Here is a 21,996-nt window from a genome sequence, read left to right on the forward strand (position 1 = left end):
GCAAGACTAATAGTAAAATTGGTTTTCGCAGGGGCTGGAAAAAGGAACACTGACATTGGGAAATTGCAGGGCTATACAAGACCAGCATGCTATACTGGAAAGTATTAAGAAAGGGGTTTTAGAGCATGTGACAGTTAGCCCAGTTTTTACTTTATGTTCCTTCATGGAGGAAAAAACTGTTACATCATTTTCTCTGGGGACAAATCACCCATTTGGGCAAAAAGAGTCACAGCATGAGTGAGGGGCAAGAAAGGCTTCATCAACACAGACGTCTTTTTGGTTAACTAGCGAAAGGGAAATGCTTTTTTTCAATAAAGTGCACTTTGAGATCTAATCTTCCAGAGGGTCATTTCCTATGTGTAAATTGTATGACCCAAATAGCACCGAATTCTCACATTAGAAAGGAACATTACCAAATGCCTAGTTGAGTCTCCAGAAGATACGGGACACTGCCTTTGACATAAAATAAGTGAACAGAATTCCCTTCTCAGCCCATAGGCAAGAGAGAGGTTGGTAATAATGCTGGAAGGCAGGTGTGAGCCAACTTCCCCTCGGGGAAGTTCCACATCAGAGACCACAGCCTCACACCTGGAACTAACTGGCCTCCTTTTTGGCAAATTCAATAACTAGGCCAAAGATTAAATAGACCTTGGAGATCGTACAACCACTTCCATTTCTACATGCCGTCAACCCCAGGGCAGGAAGGAGGGATGCTGTCCCACTGGCCTCACACCTGCCCCAGGCATACACTAAACACCCTTCAGTCTTCAAAGCCCCCAAATTAAATGCCTCTTCATCATGTTGATGATTTCTTTCAGGATGGCGAGTTATATTTTCCTGCCTTATGTACTAGAAACATTCACTCTTAAGGGCAGGTATGGACACATATAGAGAATAATGCCGGCAAGAAGAGCACATACCCTGGAGCAGTAGTATGTAAAATATGACATTGTTAACTAGGAAGGGAAGTTATTTTTATCTAACTTAGTTTTTTTTCCTATATGGTAAAAGATTATTGTATTTTCCCTCCAGTTTATATGAATGAAATTAATGTGTATGTTAAAGCTGTATTCATTCATCACCTTTTCAACCAACATTTCCTCTGTGGCCCCCATGTGCAAGCCTCCTTATGAGACTGAGCATATAAACCATACATTAAAAAGTGCACTGGAACTCACCATCTGATGGGCGAAAAAGATTAACAAGCAAACAATTAAAATGCAGTGTTAGACTTGCACACGTGGCACAGGGAAGCACCGAGCCCTTTTTGAACATAGAAGGGGAATAGGCTGAAGAAGCAGAAGCTTCAGGTTTTGTTTGTGGGCTTGTCTGTGAAGACTGTCAGGTCAGAAAAGCCTCTCCCAGTCCACACTCCCCTCTCTGTCTGGAATGTGCTGGTTGCTGAAGCAGGTGGAGGGGCTTGGGTGGCTGTGGAGCACTGAGTCCAGGGGAAAAGCTGTGAGAGACAGGGTTGCTCAGTGCCGTGGAAGCCGGATCTCAAACGCTGTATGTGCAAAAGAGGTTGGGTTTCCCCTGGAGGAAATGAGAAGACGTTGAAGTCTTCCAATCCAGGGAATGCCATTAGCTGCTTTGGGTGTCGGCAACACCCTCTGGCTAGGTGGGAAGTATTATTTGGAGGGGGGAGAACTAAAGTCAGAGAAAACAGGCGTGAAAGCTTGTCTGTAACTTGGTGAAAGATGATGTGGCTCCGGAATGGGAATGAGGGCAGAGAGATGGGACTAAGTTCAGCGACATCCAATAGGTAGAACTAACTGAGTGATACTGAATGTTGGGGAGAAGAAACAGCCGAGTGTGAATCCCAGGTTTCTGACTTGGTTTATCTGGAACAGTTTAAAATCTACTGCCCTAAACTACTTATTCTCATGAGAAGAGATATCATGATTCATTCATTCATCCATTCATCCATTTATCTATTAAACAAACATGCACTGAGCATGCCAGGCCCTGTCTGAGACACGATACAGCATTGAACAAAGCTATAAAAATCCGTGTATTGATGGAGGTTATATTCCAGTAGAGAGAGGAGGACAATAGACAAATAGATTAAAATGTGTCAGATGGTGATAATTGCTAAGAAAACAAAGGTGGGACACCAGATAAGGGGAGGGAGAGGGCTGAGGGGTGCTAGTTAACACAGGTGATCCTTGAGCAGAGACCTGCAGACAGTTGGAAGAGGAAAGGAAAGAATGTTCCTGGCAAAGCAAACTGCTAGTACAAAGGTTTTGAGGCTAGATAGAGCTGGTGCTATCAGGAAGAGTTACCCCACACAGAGGCTGCCATCACCCAAATGTGGTCAATAGTGTGTTCCCATGACAAGGCCTAAATGAGGCAGTCTTCTGCCTCCACCCCTGGCCCCCCAGGCAAATCGTGCAATTCTCTCTGAAAGGGATGCTGAGACCTCAGAGAACAAAACACCTTCAGCTGGCTGGACAGGAGAACGCTCAAGTTGTCGGAAACGGCTGAGTTGTTACCATCAGGGAGTGGATAATGAATGAGACCACGTTTACTCTTGCGAGAAACAGTGGGATGGAAACAGCAGGATCCAAGGTGGGTTGATGACAAAGAGAGGCCTCCCAGAGCACAAAGAACCCCCCTGCCAGCAGACCCTAGCAGCGCTGACGAGCTGGGCACTGACTACCGAGAAGAGGGGCAAGTCGCTACATACACAACCTGCCTTCCATCAGAAGGCTGAAGAGGCATGTGTTTAGGAGCGAAGAAGAAACTCAAAGGGCTGGAAGACAGATGTGAAGGGTATATCTGGTGGTCTCTAAGTCCTTGAGTGAGGATGTAAACAGAAAAAAGAGCCTTGGGCAGAACCCACGCAACAGCAACCTCAAAAGCATGTGCAGAGGTGGAGGGACTCACTAGAGAGGCAGAGAAATGGTCAGAGACGTGGGAGGAACCCCAGGAGAGCCTGGGCCAGGGGAGGAGAGAGTTTTGAGAGGCCAACAGTCAATGAGAGCAAATCCTGCGGAGAGGTCAAGAGAGATGAGGCTGACATGTTCCCACTGGACTCGGGAGCAAAAATGGAAGAGGATGGGAGTGAGGAAAGGATGGTGAGTGTGCTCCCCTTTCAGAAAACCTGTGGAGGAGAGAGAGAGAGACAGGGACATACAGTAGGCAGGGAATTTGGGGGACTTTTTGTCTGTAGGTTTGTTGAAGGGGACTTTTTGTTTGTAGGTTTTTGCAGGGGATGTTGAAAGATCAACTGAGGCGTATAGAAAACTTGAAGAGTTTATGTGAGCAGAAATCTATTTGGACTGGGCAGCCCCAAACTGGAAGTGGTTAGGAGCGCTCCACTGGCAACAGCTGGGTCAAGACTTTCATAGAGAAGATGACCGAAGCCAAACAAGGAAACCATTTGATTGGCTCTAGCTTAAGCAGCCACCTTATTTGGGAAAGGCTCGTTGACTGTGCATGACTGGCTGTCCTTAGGTTTCATTTTCTTAACCTTGAGGCATTTCAGGCTTAGGTTTTGATTTGCTTACATAGGCTGCTAAGGCATGAGAAGCCCCTCCGTCTTACGGCCTCCTTGTTTAATTAATTTCACAGGGAAAATGTAAAGATGATGTAATGATGAAGACACAGGAAGCAGTAAAGAGGGAGATATTGCAGAAACAGGAATAGAATGAGAGGCAAGGCCAGGCTGGGACCAGAACTCTGATGGCAGATGAGGCAGGGCTGGGTATGGGTGTGCAAATGTAGGGGCGGGAGGTTGCAATGCTGAACAATGGTTTATTTTTTTAATGTCTTTTCTATTTCTCTTCCTCTACCTTCCAGGCAGGAGAGATGGCTTTCTTACTCACTGTCCTCAGTGGAAAAACTCAGCTTTCAGTTTCAAAATACAGCTCCTCAAGTCTGGGCTAGTCTGAAGGCTGAGTGTTTCTGATTTGTAAGAGCTGGGCTGGTTGAAAGAGAAAAGTTTGGACTATTCACAATAGCCAAGACATGGAAACAACCTAAATGTCCATCAACAGATGAATGGATAAAGAAGATGTAGTCTATTTATACAATGGAATACTACTCAGCCATAAAAAAGAATGAAATAATGTCATTTGCAGCAACATGGTCGGACCTAGAGATGATCATACTCAGTGAAGGAAGTCAGACAGAGAAAGACAAATTTCAAATGATATCACTTACATGTGGACTCTAAAAAAATGATGCAAATGAAATTATTTACAAAATAGAAAGAGACTCACAGACATAGAGAACAGACTGGTGGTTGCCAAGGGGGAGGGATGGAGTGGGAGGTTTGGATTAGCAGATGTAAGCTTTTATATATAGAATGGATAAACAACAAGGTCATACTGTATAGCACAGGGAACTATATTCAATATCCTGTGATAAACCATAATGAAAAAGAACATGAAAAAGAATGTATATATATGTATAACTGAATCACTTTGCTGTACAGCAGAAACTAACAGAACATTGTAAATTAACTATACTTCAATAAAATGAAAAAAAAAAGAAAGAGAAAAGCTTGGGCTGGACAATGTGGGACAAGCCTGAAAGGCGAGAGCACAGGCCTATAAAACCAGCCATAGCATGGCAGGATGGCAGGAGGAGGCCATAGGAAGGAGGCAGGATATGACATCAAAGTAAGTTTTCCCATCACACAGGAAGGAGGTAAAAGTCCTCTTTGGCTGAGAGGAAACCTTAGGATTCAGAGAAGAGAGCCTGAAGGTGGGCCAGAGGGCATGCTCTTTGCCTCACTCCTCAAGGTCAAAACCAGCAGGGGCATGGAGACAGGATGGAAATACCCAGATAGGCTTAGGGAACTGAAGTGCCTCAGTCACCTGAGAACAGAGAAAGTATGGTAGCAATAATGGCACATTAGGCTGGGCGGTGTGGCGGGGGTGCTGGATATTTCCCCTCCCCCAACCCTAGAAGTATTCCTGTCCTCCAGTGGGGCATGGAAAAAATGTGAAAAAAATTCCTATAACAAACAGCCCTGAAATCTAAGAAACTTAACAGACTTTTTTTTTTGTACACAATATATGACCATCACTAGTTGGCAGGGAGGTCAGTCTATTTCAATACTTGGGGACACAGAGTAATGACGCAATGGCCATCTTGAATATAGACGATCACTCTGGCAGAGGAAGAGGATTCAAGAGGGTCTTGTCCAGATAATTAGATGTTCGTCTTGACTCACCTCATTTTTGCTTATTGTTCAAATGAATTACATGGCCCCAGCCACCTATCAGGGGCCCAGTGAGTGTAATTCAGAGATTATTGGTGAGCAACACTAATGATTACCACATTTTCCGTGGTAAAAGGGAATCACTGTGCCAGCCAGAGCCCTGGGAAGACTGGGGAGAGGTGACAATCCAGAGAAGCCTCAGGAGGGTGGAGCTGAGTCTCGGGACAGCAGCTACTAAGCTGACGTGGAACTGAGCTGCAGGGGTATGTGAAGGCCAGGAGGAGATCCACACACCACACCAGCCACAGATGCTTCAGCAGAGGGTACAGAAAGCACGGAGGTCATGGCCATGGCTTGGAGGCATGGGGCAGCAGAGTCACAGTGAGTAAAGAACAAAGGACAACACATGGACAAGAGCAACTCCCCCAGGCAAAAAAGCCACCAGGAATTCGGATTGCATTGAAAGAACTAAATTCAGAATTGACCATATGTAAAACTATAAGTGACTGAGTTATCTTGAAGTAGCAAAAGAAGTATATGCCACCATCAGAGGAAAAAGGGGGGCTGTGAGAAATTCCAGCCCAGTTATGGAGTAATATATAACGAGACCTATATGGCTGTACATCTAAGCTGTGACTGGAACCATTCTGCTACAATGAGTAAGTGTGTGGTGGGAGTGAGGGGGATAGAGATTAGTGGCACTATAAAGATCAGGACGTTCATGTAGATAGTCCTCTATTTTCTCTGTGAATGAAGAGTCATGGTCATCTAGGACTCTGCTCCAAGTAACCAAACCCTTGGAAACACAATGGTGGCCCAAGAGCCAGTAACTCCAAGTGATTTCCAGCTCAGGGAGCAGCAATACTAGTAGATACCCATGTTCCCGCCAGGGCAGGAACACAGCATCCTGGGTTTGGATAAAGGGGAGAATAGAGTGTTAGCACAAGCTCTTACCCATGCAGCACACATTTGGTTCAATGATAGCCATGCAGTCCTGGAGACAAGTCAAAGAATGGTCCCTGCCTCAGGGAGTGGCAGAGAAGGGCCGCAAAGATCCATTCATATTGCTTTGACATCTGCACTGAAGTCACATCGGTTGGATCTGTGTAGCTGATGCTAATGAGTAAAAAGAGAACAGACACTGGAATCAGACTGAATGTTCAAGTCCTAGCTCTTCCAGCGACCCCCAAATTACAACCTCTCTGAGTCAGTTTTCCCGTCTGTAAAATGGGGAGAAGTGTAACTCCCTTAGGTGTTTGAATGAGGATCAAATGAGATAACTCATGGACAGTCCCTGACACATAGGAAGTATCTGCACACATAGGAAGCATTTGTAGAATATGATTTCCCACTCCCATTTTTGTCTACTAGTGATCCACCTGGTCATTCAGAGAATTTACACCCTGCCTTCCTTCATGATGTGAAGTATCCTTTAGCAGTCATGGTCAATCATCTGGAATGTCAAATTCACAGGCACATTGGACATGTTAGACGTATAAATGTCAAGTGATGAACTACCGAAACAGTAATTGAGCTTTGACAATCCTCTCTCCTCTCTTCCTCCCAGGCAAGACATGTTCTGTTGCATTATGTGACAACATAGGAGTGAAAGGCTGATAAGGAATTTCTTAAAGCTCCAACCACTGCCCTTCAACCCAATGACAACAAAATTTAATTGAGTGGTCCTCTGTGGGTTTGGAACATTTGGGGATTTTTTCTTTCTTTCTTTCTCCTTTTTTTTTTTTTTTTTTTTTTTTTAATGTGGGAGGTTGGAGATATCTCTGCAAGATATTTCTGCATTAGACCTTAGGAACTATGGATCTTGAGTGAATTAGAGAGAAGACGGACTAATTCACTAACTGCAGTATTCTGGTTGTCTTTCTGCCATAACAAATTTCCCAACACTTTGTGGCTTAAAAGAACAATTTCGTTTTCTTTCTCGTGGTTCTGGGGTTGATGGGCTCGGATGGGTTCACTTGGGGTCTCTCCATGCAGTTGTGGTCAAATAGCGGGGCTGGGGTCCTCTGAAGGCTGGATAGATGCCTGGGTGGGGATGCTGGGGACTGAGTGAGCATCTCAGCACTGATAGGGCCTCTCCTTTCTCAGAGAAAATGGTAGGACTTTTTTCTTAAGCTTGACAATTCATTTCGCTGGAGGTAGCATTAGGTGATTGGGGATAATCCCAACACTTAATTTGGATGGGAGGTGGGTGGGCAGGGATAGGGCACAGGCCTGAGAAGGTCCCGTGGAGGCAGTGGGGCACAGTGGTTAAGAGCAAGGGCTTTAGAGATGGAGACCTTAGGCTCTGTTGGCTGCTTTGCCACTTTGTCAGCTCTCCTGCTCACGAGCTGTGTGGCCTTGGAGCAGAACCTTATCCTCTTTGAGCTCCATTTTTCTCACCTCTAAAAGAGGCTGACAATGCCTACTTTGCCTTGCAGACAGAATAAGACAGTGAAGTACAATGCCCCATGTTTATAGGATGCTTAGTAAGTGTTCGATGATGGCAGGAGGAAGTATTTCAGAAGCCAAAAGCGGAGATGCAGCCCAACAACCAAGAAATCCCAGTGCTAAGAAATTCAGTCGGTTCCAGGATCTCTGGCAATGACTAAAATCAAATATTCCCTGTACTACTTTAATCCAAGAAGGGAAAACACACTTTTGATGAGCTAACTTGGTTACGGTTACTTGTTTCTACCTGTACCCATGTCCTTGTAGGGTGTCCCCAAAAGAAAACCATGGTTGGGGCTTATTTTGGTGCTTTATAAATGAGGGTTTATTATTATTACTATTAGTAGTAGTATTATTATTACAGAGGTTGTGTTTGGCTCTGGGGAGAGGGGACCCTCAGATCACAGCATACTCTAAGTGGGTGTGTGCTGGAAATGCCCACTGCTGGTTCTTTGTACACAGCACCTTTCCCATAAACTGTCAGATCTCTCTGTGACAGCTAAATACATGCTTTAGACATGTTTTAAAAATCAGGCACGCCAGGCCCAGCTCGGATTTCATCTCACTGAATCACCTTCTGCGTTGGGCTGTAGGAAGAAGGCAACAACCTCAAATACACATTAAGATGCTTTCAGGTAGAATTACAGGACAGGGGCTGGGCTGGGGAAAGGTTCCTATGATTTAAGGACATCAGGGAGGACCCTACTGCTTGAGTGTTTCAAGAACTATAGAAATTGGCAAGCATTTTGCTTTTTTTAAAAAAAAATCTTTGTAGGGCTTTAAAACTCAACTTCAAGCACCAGTTAATAACTAGATAGGCAGCAACAATTTATATCTCTAAAAATATTAAAGCTGGGGACAAGCCCTCTACCCAAGTGACAGGAAAGCATCCAGAACTAATTTGAGTCCCCAGGCAGATTTAGAAAATTATTATGCCTCAACAGGAGGTAGAATTGAATCTATCTGCTTTTGGCCCATTTTGGAAGATGATCTCTTTCCACTACAGATAAACAGATGACGGATAATGCAGGCCAGGGGTGGAGAGAGCCTGACTAGGTAATTTTAGCCATTGACACATAGATATTTTTGCTGCTCAATAAGATCAAGGCTAAACTTGGAGTGGGCAGAGCTCCTCAGCATCTTCCGTGGTCAAATATGCAACTTGGCCATCAGTTGGGAGAGGAATGAGCACAGAGGATGCATCCCTGTCAGCTCAGGCACATGGCTCAGCCAGGCTCTTCATGAGAAGGAGCTGTTTGTTTTTTTCTTCTTCTAAGGGAAAGGGTATTTTTTAAAAAGACTGGCAAAAATCCTTGGCCAAATTTGGATTATGAGATCAAGGAATAAAATCATCAGCAAGATTAAGTGGAAATAGACATTAAGGCAATCAGTTAATCTAAAATTAGATGAAGTGAATACCTAAGGTCATTTAACAAGTATTTCTTGAAGCCTGAAGTATGTACTCATCTGTGATTTCTAAATCTATTTTATTTGAACCATGTAGAGATGGAAATGGATTTCCCAGGGTAATTAACCACCAAAATAATGTGACCACCAAAAATTAAGCAAGGCTTAGGCAGCATTAAAAGAAGTATAGAAACCAGAAAGAGGAAGGTGATGGCATTGCTCCTTCCTGTGCTGTGGGCTCCACACCACATTTTAAGAGGGAGGAGTAATAACCTAGGGCATGTGCAAAGGAGAGAAGCCAGCATGGTAGGGAGGTGCAAAACCCTGTCACATAGAGATTGTTCAAGAATGGGACTATAGGGTTTCCCTGGTGGCGCAGTGGTTGAGAGTCCGCTTGCCGATGCAGGGGACACGGGTTCGTGCCCTGGTCCGGGAAGATCCCACATGCCGCGAAGCGGCTGGGCCCGTGAGCCATGGCCGCTGAGCCTGCGCGTCCGGAGCCTGTGCTCCGCAACGGGAGAGGCCACAACAGTGAGAGGCCCGCGTACCGCAAAAAAAAAAAAAAAAAAAAAAAGAATGGGACTATGGGGGGGGGTACTCAAGGGGCAAAGGGACATGATGCTTCTTCTTGTTTTATTTTTTTTTTTAATTTGAAAGTCAGTCGTGTGTTTTTAATTTGTTTGTGTAGAAGTTCCAGGACAAATACTGAACATAAGCTGCAAAAAGTCCCTCAAGTACAGAATGGGGTGCCCCAGCAGCTGTGAGTTCCTTGCCATGGTGAGAATAGATGGTCCACTGACAGTGGTATGGTGGAGGGATTTGAGCAGTGGATGAAACTGGATTCAGATGAGATGGGATCCAGAGGCAGTGTGGTGCAGTTGTTACATTAAGAGCTCAGCTCTAGAAATAGACAGACTTGGGAGCCTCATCACTTATTTCACATGACCCTAACTACTCTACTTAACTTCTCTGAGCTTCAATTGCTTCATCAGGAAATGAAGAGTGCCTGTCTCATAAGGCTGTTTTGCGATGTAAACACATTAATGCATATAGAGAGCTTGACATGCTGCTTGGAACATAGTGTTTAATAAATGGCAGCTATTCTTACAATTAGTCATGAGTATTAGGCGTTTTACTACCCTGATAGTCAACTTTCCAAATTCTCTAGATTCAAGGAACTTAACCAATAACATTAGGTTTCCAGACACAAGGCAGCAGACAATTGATACCCTAATTCACGCTCTGGGATCTAGCTTGGAGGTGAGAAGCAGTAAGAAAGCAGTAAATGATGAAAGAGGAGAAAAAAATGAACCTGGACCCACATGCTTACAGCCAGAAACAAAGCAGGGTGGGACCCATGAAATCAGGCCATGAATTTACAGGGAGTTCACTATACTTTGACTTTTATGTGATTACTTTTTTGTCTGGCTTTTATAGGAATAAAATATCTGTTGAATAACAAATAGGGGTTTTTCTGAAAGCTGATGTTTGTGGTGATTTTACTCAGTGACAGGGAGACTACTGGGGAAAAGGTGGTTAGAAAAGGGAAGAATGTGTTTACAGTTGTGCAAGGAAGATACCAAACATATAAGCAACACCAGTCACACCATCCTCAGACCCAGCGCCGCATCTATTTGCATGAAGGTATAACCCATACATACAGGCACCAAACAGTCCTTTCTTGCCTACTCTTCCTCCAAGCTCTGCTCCCCAGCTCTTAGTAAAATAAATGTAAAAGGACAGCTTTGCTCTGGGAAAGGACATTGGCTTTCCCTTGAACAAGAACTTTGATTTGAGGACCAGGTGAGTGGATTCTAGTCCTACTGGGCTGGTTTGACTTGAACAAGTCACTTAATGTGTCAGTGTTCTCATTTACATGGCAAAGGGGGTAACCTAGCCCTGACTGATCTTCAAGAGGTTCTCCCATCCTAATGGTCTCTTACTCTCTAAAGCAGAGAGTAACAACTTTCTCTGAAATCTAGCATCTAATCCTTAGTTACCTGGCCCATGAACCACAATTCACATGAAAGCACCCAGATACTTACGATGTTAGAAGAACTGGAAGAAACCTTGGAAATCAAATAGCCTTGCCCCTTCAGTTTATAGGTGAAGAAACTGAGACTTGGAATGATAAAGAAATTTTACCAAAGATAGACAGCTAATTAGACATCAGGCCAGGACTAGGGCCTAAGTCCTTAGAAATTCAGATAATCATTCCCACACATGTGTATATACATACACCATATGCCACATGGTGATATTCTAAGCGTGATATTTGTTGAATATAACTTAGATACCATAAAATTCACCCATATTAATTGTACAATTCAATAATTTTTGAGTAAATTTACAGAGCTGTGGAACCATCACCACAATCCAAATTTGGAATATTTTTATCACCCCATAAAGATTTCTTGTGCTTATTTGAAGTCATTCCCCATTTCCATCACAGGCAAACATTGATCCATTTTGTGTCTCTATAGATTTACTTCTCTGGACATTTTATACATATAGAGTCATACAATACATGGCCCTTTTTCCAATTTTAGAGGGAAAAGCAGTCAGTCTTTCACCAGTAAGTATGATTCTAGCTGTAGATTTTTCAGAGAATCCCTTTATCAAGTGGAGAAAAATATTTTCCATTTCTAGTTTATTGGAAATTTTCATCATGAGTGGGTATTAGATTTTATCAGATGCTTTTTATACATCTATGGAGATGATCATGTAGGTTTTGTCCTTTATTCATATCATCCTATTAATATGGTATTACATCAATTTTAAGATATTAAGCCAACCTTGTATTCCTGGGAGAAAACCTACTTGGTCATGGTGTATAATATGTTTATATGTAGACAAATTCATTTTGCTAAGATTTTGTTGAGAATTTTTACATCTAGACTCATAAAGGATATTGGTTTGTAGTTTTTTGATGATGTCTGTCTGGTTTTGGTATTAGGGTAATACTAGCTTTATGGAATTAGTTGGGAAGTGGAAGAGTCTGTGGAAGACTTTTTGAAAAATTGGTATTATTTTTCCATTGAATGTTTTATACAATTTGCCAATGAAGACATCTGGGTCTAGACTTTTCTTTGAGAGAATATTTTCAATTACTAATCAAACTCTTTGCTACGGGTCTATTCAGATTTTCAACTTCTTCTCCAGTAAGTTTCATTCATTTGTGTCTTTGTATGAACCTTCGTATTTCATCTAAATTGTCTTATTTGTTAGCATAAAGTTTTTTTCATAGTATGCTTTTAATTTCTGTAAGTGTGGTAGTGATGTCTCCTTTTCCCTTCCTGGCTTTGATAATTTGTGTCTTCTCTGCTTTCTTTGTTTTTCTTTTTGGGTTTCTTTTTTTTTTTTTGTCAGACTAAATCAGGTTTCGCGGTCTCAATACTATTGATATTTGGGTCCAATAATTTTTATTATGGAGTGGGCTGTCATGCATCATAGGATGTTTAGCAGCATCTCTGGCCTCTACCCACTAGATGGCAATAGAGTGTATGCGTGCATGGGCACACACACATACACACACACCAAGGTATGACAATTAAAGATGTCTCCAGAAGTTGGAAAGTGTACCCTGGGGTGCAGAACTATCCCCAGTTTAGAACCACTGGTCTAGATAAAGTTTTAATTTTGTTGATCTTGTCAAATAATAAACTTCTGTTTTCATTGATTTTGTCTTTATTTTTTGGCTGGTTTTTCATTTCATTGGTGTCTGCTCTAATCTTTAATTTCCTACTTTCTACCTGCTTTGGGTTTAATTCACTCTTTTTTTCTAGTTTCTTAAATTAGAAACTAGGTTATTAGTTGGGGGTATACAAAGTGATTTTAAGACAAATTATATTTCAGACAATTTGGATTTTAATAAATCTAGCCTCTTAGCTTGAAGAACTGTTTGTATATTAATAAACAGAAAATGGTAAGGAAAAGCTTTTCCCCAGCCCTAAATCTTGCCTTCCCTAAGCAAAATATAAAGTAAAATGAACTCAGATATAGTGCATTTCTAACCAGCTCTCTTACCTAATAATGCTGGCTTCCCTAAATGACATGAATTGTCAGCTTTTTCTTGAAACTTCTTTTTCACCTCCCATCTACATCCTGACCTCTTTTCATTCACTTACGCTGATTAGGTAACCTGATTGAACAATTGCTGCTGATTATGTAAAAGGATATTATCTTTTCTAAGTGCTATAAATAATGAATGGGACATGCAAGTGATTAATAAACAGTGATTGCTAAAGTAATCACTATCATAGTGGTGGATATGCAGGCAATGAAGGAAGTACCTTTTGGAACAATTAGACTTTGTAACAAGGACATTTTCAAATCATGAAAGGACAGAGGAGACAGTATCAGGCACATTAGAAAGGAAAACTTAGTTTAGTGGCCAGACTGATGGTCAACCTCCATTCCAAGAGCAGGTGCTAAAGCTAGGATGGAGTTACTGCCAGGAGCTAAAGGGGGAGATGACTTTAAGCCTCCTTAGCAAGCATCAGAGCCAAGCCATGGAAACTAAACTTGGTCAATGAGCACCAAGGTCAGAGTAGAGCTGACAACAGGAAAGTGGATAAAGGTGAGGAACAGGAAAGAATGTGAATATCTGGGACAGAATAAAGAGGGCCCTGAGAATAGGATACTTCCAGTTAGTTTGCAGGTTGCCATTCTGGTTCTCCAGGCGTGGAGGGTGTGTGGATGGACCGGCAGGCTCATAGGTTACAGGAAAGCTGCCATCGGCTAGCAGCCAGTTCTGCCTGTGTGCTCTTATGCTCTGTCTACCTGTGGGGCACATGCATGTTCTAAAGGTCCAGACCCAGTGCCTCTCCCTCTCAACACCTATCCTTGCCCTAGTCCTTTTACCAGTCCCAAGTCATCTTCCTTTAAACTCCACCCTTTTAGTTCCTCTCCCTCTGTCCAGACCCAGCTTCTCTCTCACACACTGCATTACCCAGGCTAACTCCAGGGCTTTAGGAAATATTCTTTCTCTACCTCAAATCCTGCTTATTTACACAAAATATCAATTCTTCCTGTTTCAGGACATCCAGGGTGTGGCACCTCGCTGTTTACAGTACAAGAACATATTGTAGCATTATATAGCCACACAACTAGGAAAACGTGTGTTGGAGCTGAGATCTTGTAGGTATCTTTGCTTTGGGCTATGAGACATGTCTGTGAGCTGGCCAATGAGGCATGAAAATAGATAAATGTTAGCACAACGAGGTGTAAAGAAAAGGGAGAAGGGAACCTACAAGGTACCACCTGCCTATGTAGGGGCTTTGCATGTAATACCTGGTTTAGATTTTGCAGTTCTGTAAAGGAGCTCTCATCTTCCTTATTCTATAGAGGGGGAAAGTAAGGCTCACAGACCCTAAATAACTTGCCAACTATGGGTATGTGGAAGAGCTGGGGTTCCAACCCAAGTCTGGATTACTCCAAAGCTTTCCCCTTACACCACACTGCTTCACACACCACTCGACCGGGAACATGATGGTTACCTTGGTAATCTCTGTGGTCAGTTTTCCTTTGTCTAGCAATAGTCCCTAGAATAGAAAATTCCTGAAGAATGACAGCTTGATTATGTTCTGACTCCTTTCACTCCAGTCCAGCTACTTCTACTGAGTCAAGCACTGCCATGACTGCAGTTGACAATGATATTGATAAAAGTAGAGATAACTATGTGCACAGGACTTTTTCCACCTGAGCAAGGTGAGAACCTGGAAACAGCAATGGAGACCTTAAGGTCAAGGATTAGAATACTGTGGATGCATGAAGGGAACTTAGTCCACTGAGATCCATGGAACCCCACCTCTCACCCCAACGACACTACCAAGGGAATAGCCACTAGGCCTGGGCTCTGTGACTCTGAAATGCTGAGGAGGAGCTGAGAACAGGAATTTTCTTCTCTTTGCTCCTAAGACAGGAGAACCCAAAGAGACTGAGAAACAGATCGGCTTCTTCCTGACACTGACACTTCAGTAGAGGATAATGAAGTGCCTGTTGTTCCACTACTGGCTCAAAGGAGCAGAGACCACCAAGTTTTTCATCACTCATAGGACAGCCCTACTTCAGGTGCATCAGCAGCTGAATCTGAGCCTAAGTGAGCAGACCATCAACTCAATTACCAATTATATGTAATGGCGTCTGGCAGTCAGAGAGGAGAAGAACAAAAAGAACCATTCTGAACAGGCCCTAGTGAAACAGAGCTGCTGACGGAGACTAACAACAAATTGAACAGGAAAGACAGTATTAAAGATAGTCAAGGATAATACAGAGATGGCTGTTAGTACTAAAAAAAAAACCACTATTTAGAATTGAAAAAGTCAAAAAATGAATTGACAAAAGAATCACTATGAGATTCAAATCATAAGCCAGACAAATGGAAGAAATATTTCAAAGAACTGAGCAAAAATACAAACAGATAAAAGCCATGAGGTAAAAGATAAAAGGCTTGGAGAATATATTGAAGCAACCTGAAAAACAAATCAGTCCCAAAAGAAGAAAAAATAAGAGAAAGAGGTGAGGCCATCATTAAACATAATTAAGTCATAGAAGAACACATTTCTGAGCTAAAAAATGAATATGTGTCTGCATAGTAAAAGGGTTCACATACTTATACGTATTAAATACAAATAAAAGCAATGCATTGTGTGGTTTATATATACATAAAAGTAAAATGTTATACAACAACAGCACAAAGGAAAGAGGATGTACAGGGAAGTATGTTGTTAAGGATCTTAAGTTATATTTGAAGTGTTAAACATATTAATTCATGGTAGACTGTGATTAGTTGAGAATGGATGTTTTAATTCCTAAAGCAACCCATAAAAAATAAAGCAAAGAGGTATAACTAAAATACAACTGTGTATACAGAAAGGAACACTAAACAATATTCAATTAATTCAAAAGAAACCAGGAAAGAAAGAAAAGTAAACCAAAAACAGATAGGACAAATAAAACAAACAGCAAGACAGTGGACTTCAACCACACCATGTCAATAATTACATTAAATTTAAGTGGACTAAAAACTCTAATTTTTGAAAGTGATTGTCATATTGGCATTCAAAAAAAACCAAAAAACAAAAACAACTATATGCTGTCCACAAGAAATGCACTTTAAATATAAATCCACAGACAGGTTAAAAGTAAAAGGATGAAAAAATATATATTATGAAATCATTATTTATATTTTTTAAAAGATAGAGTGGCTATATGAATATCAAATTGGACTTTAAGACAAAGTGCATTGTCAGAGATAAAGAGGGACATATAAAAGGATCAAATCATTGAGAAACATAAACATCCTAAATGTGTATGCATGAAATAACAGAGCTCTAAAACATATGATGCAAAATCTGACAGCACCAAAGAAAAAAATCCTGTAATTAGACTTAGAAATTTCATACTCCTAGGTAGAAAAGATAAACAAAAAAGTCAGTAAAGATATAAAGTATAGGATCTCAAAGTGTGTTCTGGTTATCACTGGGGGCCCCTGAGACCCTTTCAGGAAGCCTGTGAACTCAAAACCAACTTTATAATGATACTAAGAGGTTATGTGCCTTTTACTCTTACTCTATACTAGAATAAAGCACAAGAGGTTATCTTCACAATCAGACAGTTTCTTAGATGGGATACAGAAAGCACTAACACCACAAGAAAAATATATAAAGTCTAATTACCGGAATTTAAAAACTTTACCAAACTTTACCAAAATTAGAAACACTACTAGTGAAAAGGGAAGTCATAGACTAGAAAAAATATTTGCAATAAATACATCTGATATAGTACTTAAATGTAGAATATATAAAGGACTCCTACAAATTAAACAAAAGTCAATCAATTTTTTTAAATGGACAAATGACTTAAACAGATCCTTCACAAAAGCAGATATACAAATGGATAACAAGCATATAAAAAGGTAAATAGCACCATTAGTCATCAGAGAAATGCAAATGTAACCCAAATGAAATACCATCTCACTACAATGACTAAAATGAAAGTCTGACAACATCAAATGTTGTCAAGGATAGGAGTAACCTAAATTCTCATAGACCACTGGTGGGAGTACAAAATCATACAAACACTTTAGAAAACAAACTGGCAGCTTCTTAGGAAGTGAAGTATATACCAGGTCACATCATCACACATGAATCCCAGTTCCAAAAGCATTATGGTAGGCAAAAAAGGCAAACACAAAAGAGTATATTCTGTTGTTTCTATTACTTCTAGAAGTTCTATAAATGGAAAACTAATCTATGGTATATTTCAGTTTTATAAATTATGTTTCAATTAGAAATTAAAAGGAAAATCATTTCATTATGTTCACCATCCAAAAAATCCACATAGTACGATCTCTAAATTCACTGAGCCAGGCACACCTGGATCACACTTGGTCAACTCTTCCCCAATTTGGAATTCTATCTCCTCCTTCAGACTCTTAAACCTATGGAAGGTTTGATGTCTTACTTTTAAGAAGTTCTAATATTTTTTCCTATTAGTCCAATGAGTCATCCCGCACACACTCTAGACATGTGTCTGCCACTTAGGAAATCACTGGTTTCAGTCCTTTGCATCAGGATTTTTCTGCCACTTAAAGCTGAAAGACTCTTAACTGATAAAGCTTGACATTGAAGAAGGGGCCAGATTGTGAAGGTGATTCTATCATGCTAAGGAAATAAGACTTTATCCTGACATTGAGTAGGTTCCAAAGTCTTTCAGAAAAGGGAGAGAAGTACCTAACAGTATTGTGCAGGGACTAAAGGCAGGGCCATCAGTTTTAAGTCTGGAAGAGGATGGTGGTCTGAATCAAGAGAGTGAGAATGGAGTGGAGATAAGGAGATGGAATTAAGAGGCACTCAGCAAGGGGAATCCAAAGATGTTCAGGTGAAAATACTGACAGATCTTGATAGTGTATCAGATGTGGGAAGTGAGGGCATGAGAGGCATCAGGAATGATACCCAGATTCCCGGCTCAATACGTGGTAGAACCAACACCAAGGAGGAAGCCCAGGAGGTAGAGAGGATGACAGTGATTCCCAGCTTTGGGCATCCTGAACCTGAGGTGTCCAGGATATTTCCAGTGGGCAGCTGGGAAAACAGCTCTGGTGCTCAGCAGTAAAATCCTGGCTACAGAGTTGACCCCTCGGGTGTCCTCTCTAGGCTGAGGCTCTTGACTTATTGGTCTCTGTGTTGCAGCTCTTCCTTAGCACACATTGTTGTCTGAGAAATGCCCCATCTTTCCTCCCTGACATCATTGCTGGTCCCTCCCTGCCCCTCACTACACTTGAGGAAAGCTGACATGGATGGCATCTCCCTCTCCTGCTCCCATTTGTTCTGTCTCAAGGTTTGGTGTCACCCCACTTCCAGTGAGAGGGCACTAATGGAGCCTTCAAGTTTGCATGCCTGGTGACTGACTTCCCATTTTCTTCATCAAGAGCACAGACCTGTATCCATTCAACATTTATTGGGCTTTGCAACGTGCCAGGCTTTGTGCTAGACATGAGATACACGGAAATGCAAGGGCATGGCTTCAGCCTTCAAGGAGCTTGTTTTGAAGAGACAGATATATTCAACTATAATGTGATAACAGTGATTAGATTGACATGAGTATGGCTGAAATTCAGGAGGGCTTGAAGGAAGGGAGAGTGAGTCAGGCTGCAGAAATCAAGGAAGGTGTCCAAGGGATGATAGCCTTTGGCCTGACATTGAAGAATGTGTAAGAATAGGCTGGATACAGCAAGATGTATTCTAAACAAAAGATATTCTAAACAAAAGGCCTGTGTAAGGACCCAAGGTATGAGAGAGACTGGTGTGAGAAAGCCTGGTATATTGGAGAGCAGGTGGTTGCAGACAGCTCAATGTGGCTGGAGGGGAATGGGCAAGGATGGGAAAGTTTGCAGTGGGTCTGGAAGGAGAGTAAGTGATTTGTGGAGCAAGTGCTAAGCCCTGCATGGTGTCTAAAGCTTCACAGAGCAGTAGGGACAGGCTTTCTCTCATCAGGACTATCCTCTAGGAGGAGATCATTAACAGTCTGGAGGGGGAGAAACACAGCCTCCTCAGCATCATCATGGGGTGCTGGAGGAGGACACTTTGCTGGCTAGTCAGGGTATTGGTGGCTAGAGCAAAACAGGCTATGCGGTCAAGGTGGGGCATTCCTGGGAGAGTCTGGCCAGGTGGCAACCAGAATTGGGCTCAGATACCAGCATCAGCTTGGGCTCCAAACAACCAGATGACCTGCATCAGAGCTGTACCAGGGCTCAGGCTGAGATGAGGCCATCAGACCCAGATCCCAAGCCTTGGCCTAAGTGCGGTTCCTGCCTGGAATAGGGGTAATTAACTCTAATGGACATGGCACGGCGACCAGGGTCCCAGGGGAAGCAGTAGTCATGGCAAGAGCCACGGGACCACCAGGACTCAGACAAGCAAAGAGACTTTGGCCCCAGGCATTGCAGCAGCAGTTACAATGGCCAGAAGATGAGGGAGGAATACAGGACAAAGAGAGAGGTTCAAAAGTGATGGCCAAGGATGGACGCAGCTCCCCCTATATGCATGCAAATGGCATAGCCTTGGCCCAACAGTGCCCACAAAGACATCCTGTGAGTTTCTACATTAGTTTATTGGCTATGAGTGTTTTTATGATCATAGTCTTTGATTTTTATCCCATGTGTTAGTGGGGCTAGGAAGAAATCCTGTTAAAAGTCTCATACTATCCATAAAAACAGCCATATTTCACAAAATTTGAGAGGCCACATATTGTAAGAAGCACCACTATTTTACCTACCACTAATATGGTAAAATATTACAAATATCAATTATAAGATACAACCAATTGTAAGGCATTTCATTGTCATTAATCTTGTTGCCAAATATTTCCTGTTTTCCCCCCATTCTGGGTACATGAGGGGACACTTCCTGACAGCCTTGTGATTGGATGAAGACATGTGACTAATTCTGGCTAATTAGTTGTGAGTGGAAGTGACCAACTAATTACTTGTGAGTTTCAGACCTCTTAGGCACCTTTTTCTAATCCATGCAAAGTTACCACATGGGCTAGAGGCAACAGTAGACACAGTACACAAGATGCGTGACTTGCTAAGATTACACTGAAATCCAGCCCTGAGCTGGAAGTCAGCTCTGACAAGTCCTCCTTTGTGCTTCTGCTTCCCCAGCATTAGAAAAGGCCATGGTTTCTGAGATTAATGAAAACTACTATGACTCCAGAAAGATGTTTCAGAATATACAACTAGCATCAACTAACACACATTTTTAAACAAAGACATGTGTTTTCAAATGAAATGATAACAAAGCACAACTTTAAGACATAATAAAAATGCCAGACTTGACCAGGGAAAACTTTCAGGACTGGGAAAATAAAACATATATGTTATGTTAGTTACTTTTCCTGTCCACCATCATTCACTGTATTTGGTCTTCTTTTGGAGAGTTGATATTTAGAGTATTTGGGAATTCATATGGAGAGCAAATGCTTTGACAGGGTTCTAATTCAGTCTTGAGATACCCAAGATTAGAGACAGAGAAGGATTTATGAGCTTTAGTTCCAAGAATTAAAGAGGCATAACTGACAAAGACCCTCCCTGAAACTTCTCAGAAGAATAGTTGGGAAATATAGACCAGGGAACAGGCTACAGGTTCACAAATGACGTTTGGAAAGGTTGAGCTCTACCCACACTTACCAATTTTGTTTCTTCATATCTGTGCCCCTATTTGAACAAGAAGAGGGAGGTCTTTTTTCTTGTTGATGGATAGAATTTCCAGGACTTTCCAGATTTCAAAGGCCTTGTTCCATTCTACCCATAAGTATATTTAAGCTTGGGAGGTTGTGTGTTGAAATTTCCTAGTTTGGGGTTCAGAATACATGGTTGCTATAGGAATTGGTTGGACAGATGGGCTCTGGGGAGCTTGCATCCAAATTCACAGCCACTGAGAGAACAGATGTTACTAAGAATATGAGAACAAGTAGGTGAAAGCTTCTTCTTGGAAGACAGAAGGCAGCACCAGGACAGGCCTGGAAGTGGAAAATTGGACCCTGGGTCTTCTAGCAAAAAGGCCCAGCAAGTTTCATAGAAGTGAAATGATGAAAATAGTGCTTGAAAAAGTGTCATTTGGGACATCCCAGTACAAATAAGCAAACTTAGCACCCAGATCTGGGATTCTAAATACCATGCTCCACTGAAAGGAATCAGTGTTCTTTGAAAAAACAGCTGCTTTTAGGGGTGGGGTTGGGAAATTACTAGATGAACCTGGAACATCTTGCTGCACCAGAAAGTAGAGATGTGTTAAAGGAATATGGGGACATGTCAAAAGGATAAGGAGTCAGCTTAAAGGGACTCAATCTAGGACAATTTTAGCCTCAAAATAAATATTGACAGTACAGATTATAACCCACCGAATGCAATAAGACCCCATGTGTCTGTACTTATGTAAATATATAAATAAATAATGAGAAAGAAGAAGAAAATCTCTTCCTTGCCTTAGAATGGTACCTAACAGATATAGATATAGATAAAGACATGATGGAAATAAATATGGAAGGAGTGGTGGAATTAGAAAATAATTAGCATTGGGCAGCAACCAAGAATCACCATAATGCTAAAACCAATAAGTGAAAGAAACTTTGATAAGAAACATAATTTTTACAGAGTCTGGAAGTATCTCCCACAAGACTCTTATTAATTACAAATGGGGAAAAAAGTTACTTTACAGTGTACTAATGTCACAGACACCACTTTCCCCAATTGCTCAGTTATAACCTATAATGGGCAATAGGTATCATTTGCCTTTTGAGATAATGTACTGAGAAAAACACATCATTATTTCCGTGGTGTTACTTCCAAAAAGGTATAAACTAAATCTAATTGTGGGAAATATGAGATAAAGCAAAAATTAAAACATTCTACAAATTAACCGGCCAGTAATCTTCAAAAATGTCTAGGTCATAAAAAAGACTGAGGA

The 21,996-nt window shown here is 41.7% G+C and overlaps 1 long non-coding RNA gene across 1 annotated transcript in view; it reads right to left on the minus strand.

The window, feature by feature from the left end:
- Window positions 1-6,181: 6,181 nt before the first annotated feature.
- Window positions 6,182-21,996, minus strand: part of LOC136794764 (uncharacterized) — a 47,028-nt gene continuing 31,213 nt past the window's right edge. Inside the window, exon 3 of the long non-coding RNA XR_010841965.1 lies at window positions 6,182-6,286. This is a non-coding gene — a long non-coding RNA (uncharacterized lncRNA). The remainder of the gene's footprint in view (window positions 6,287-21,996) is intronic.

Source organism: Kogia breviceps, chromosome 8 (genome assembly GCF_026419965.1).
Source record: "Kogia breviceps isolate mKogBre1 chromosome 8, mKogBre1 haplotype 1, whole genome shotgun sequence".
NCBI classification, from domain to species: Eukaryota; Metazoa; Chordata; class Mammalia; order Artiodactyla; family Physeteridae; genus Kogia; species Kogia breviceps.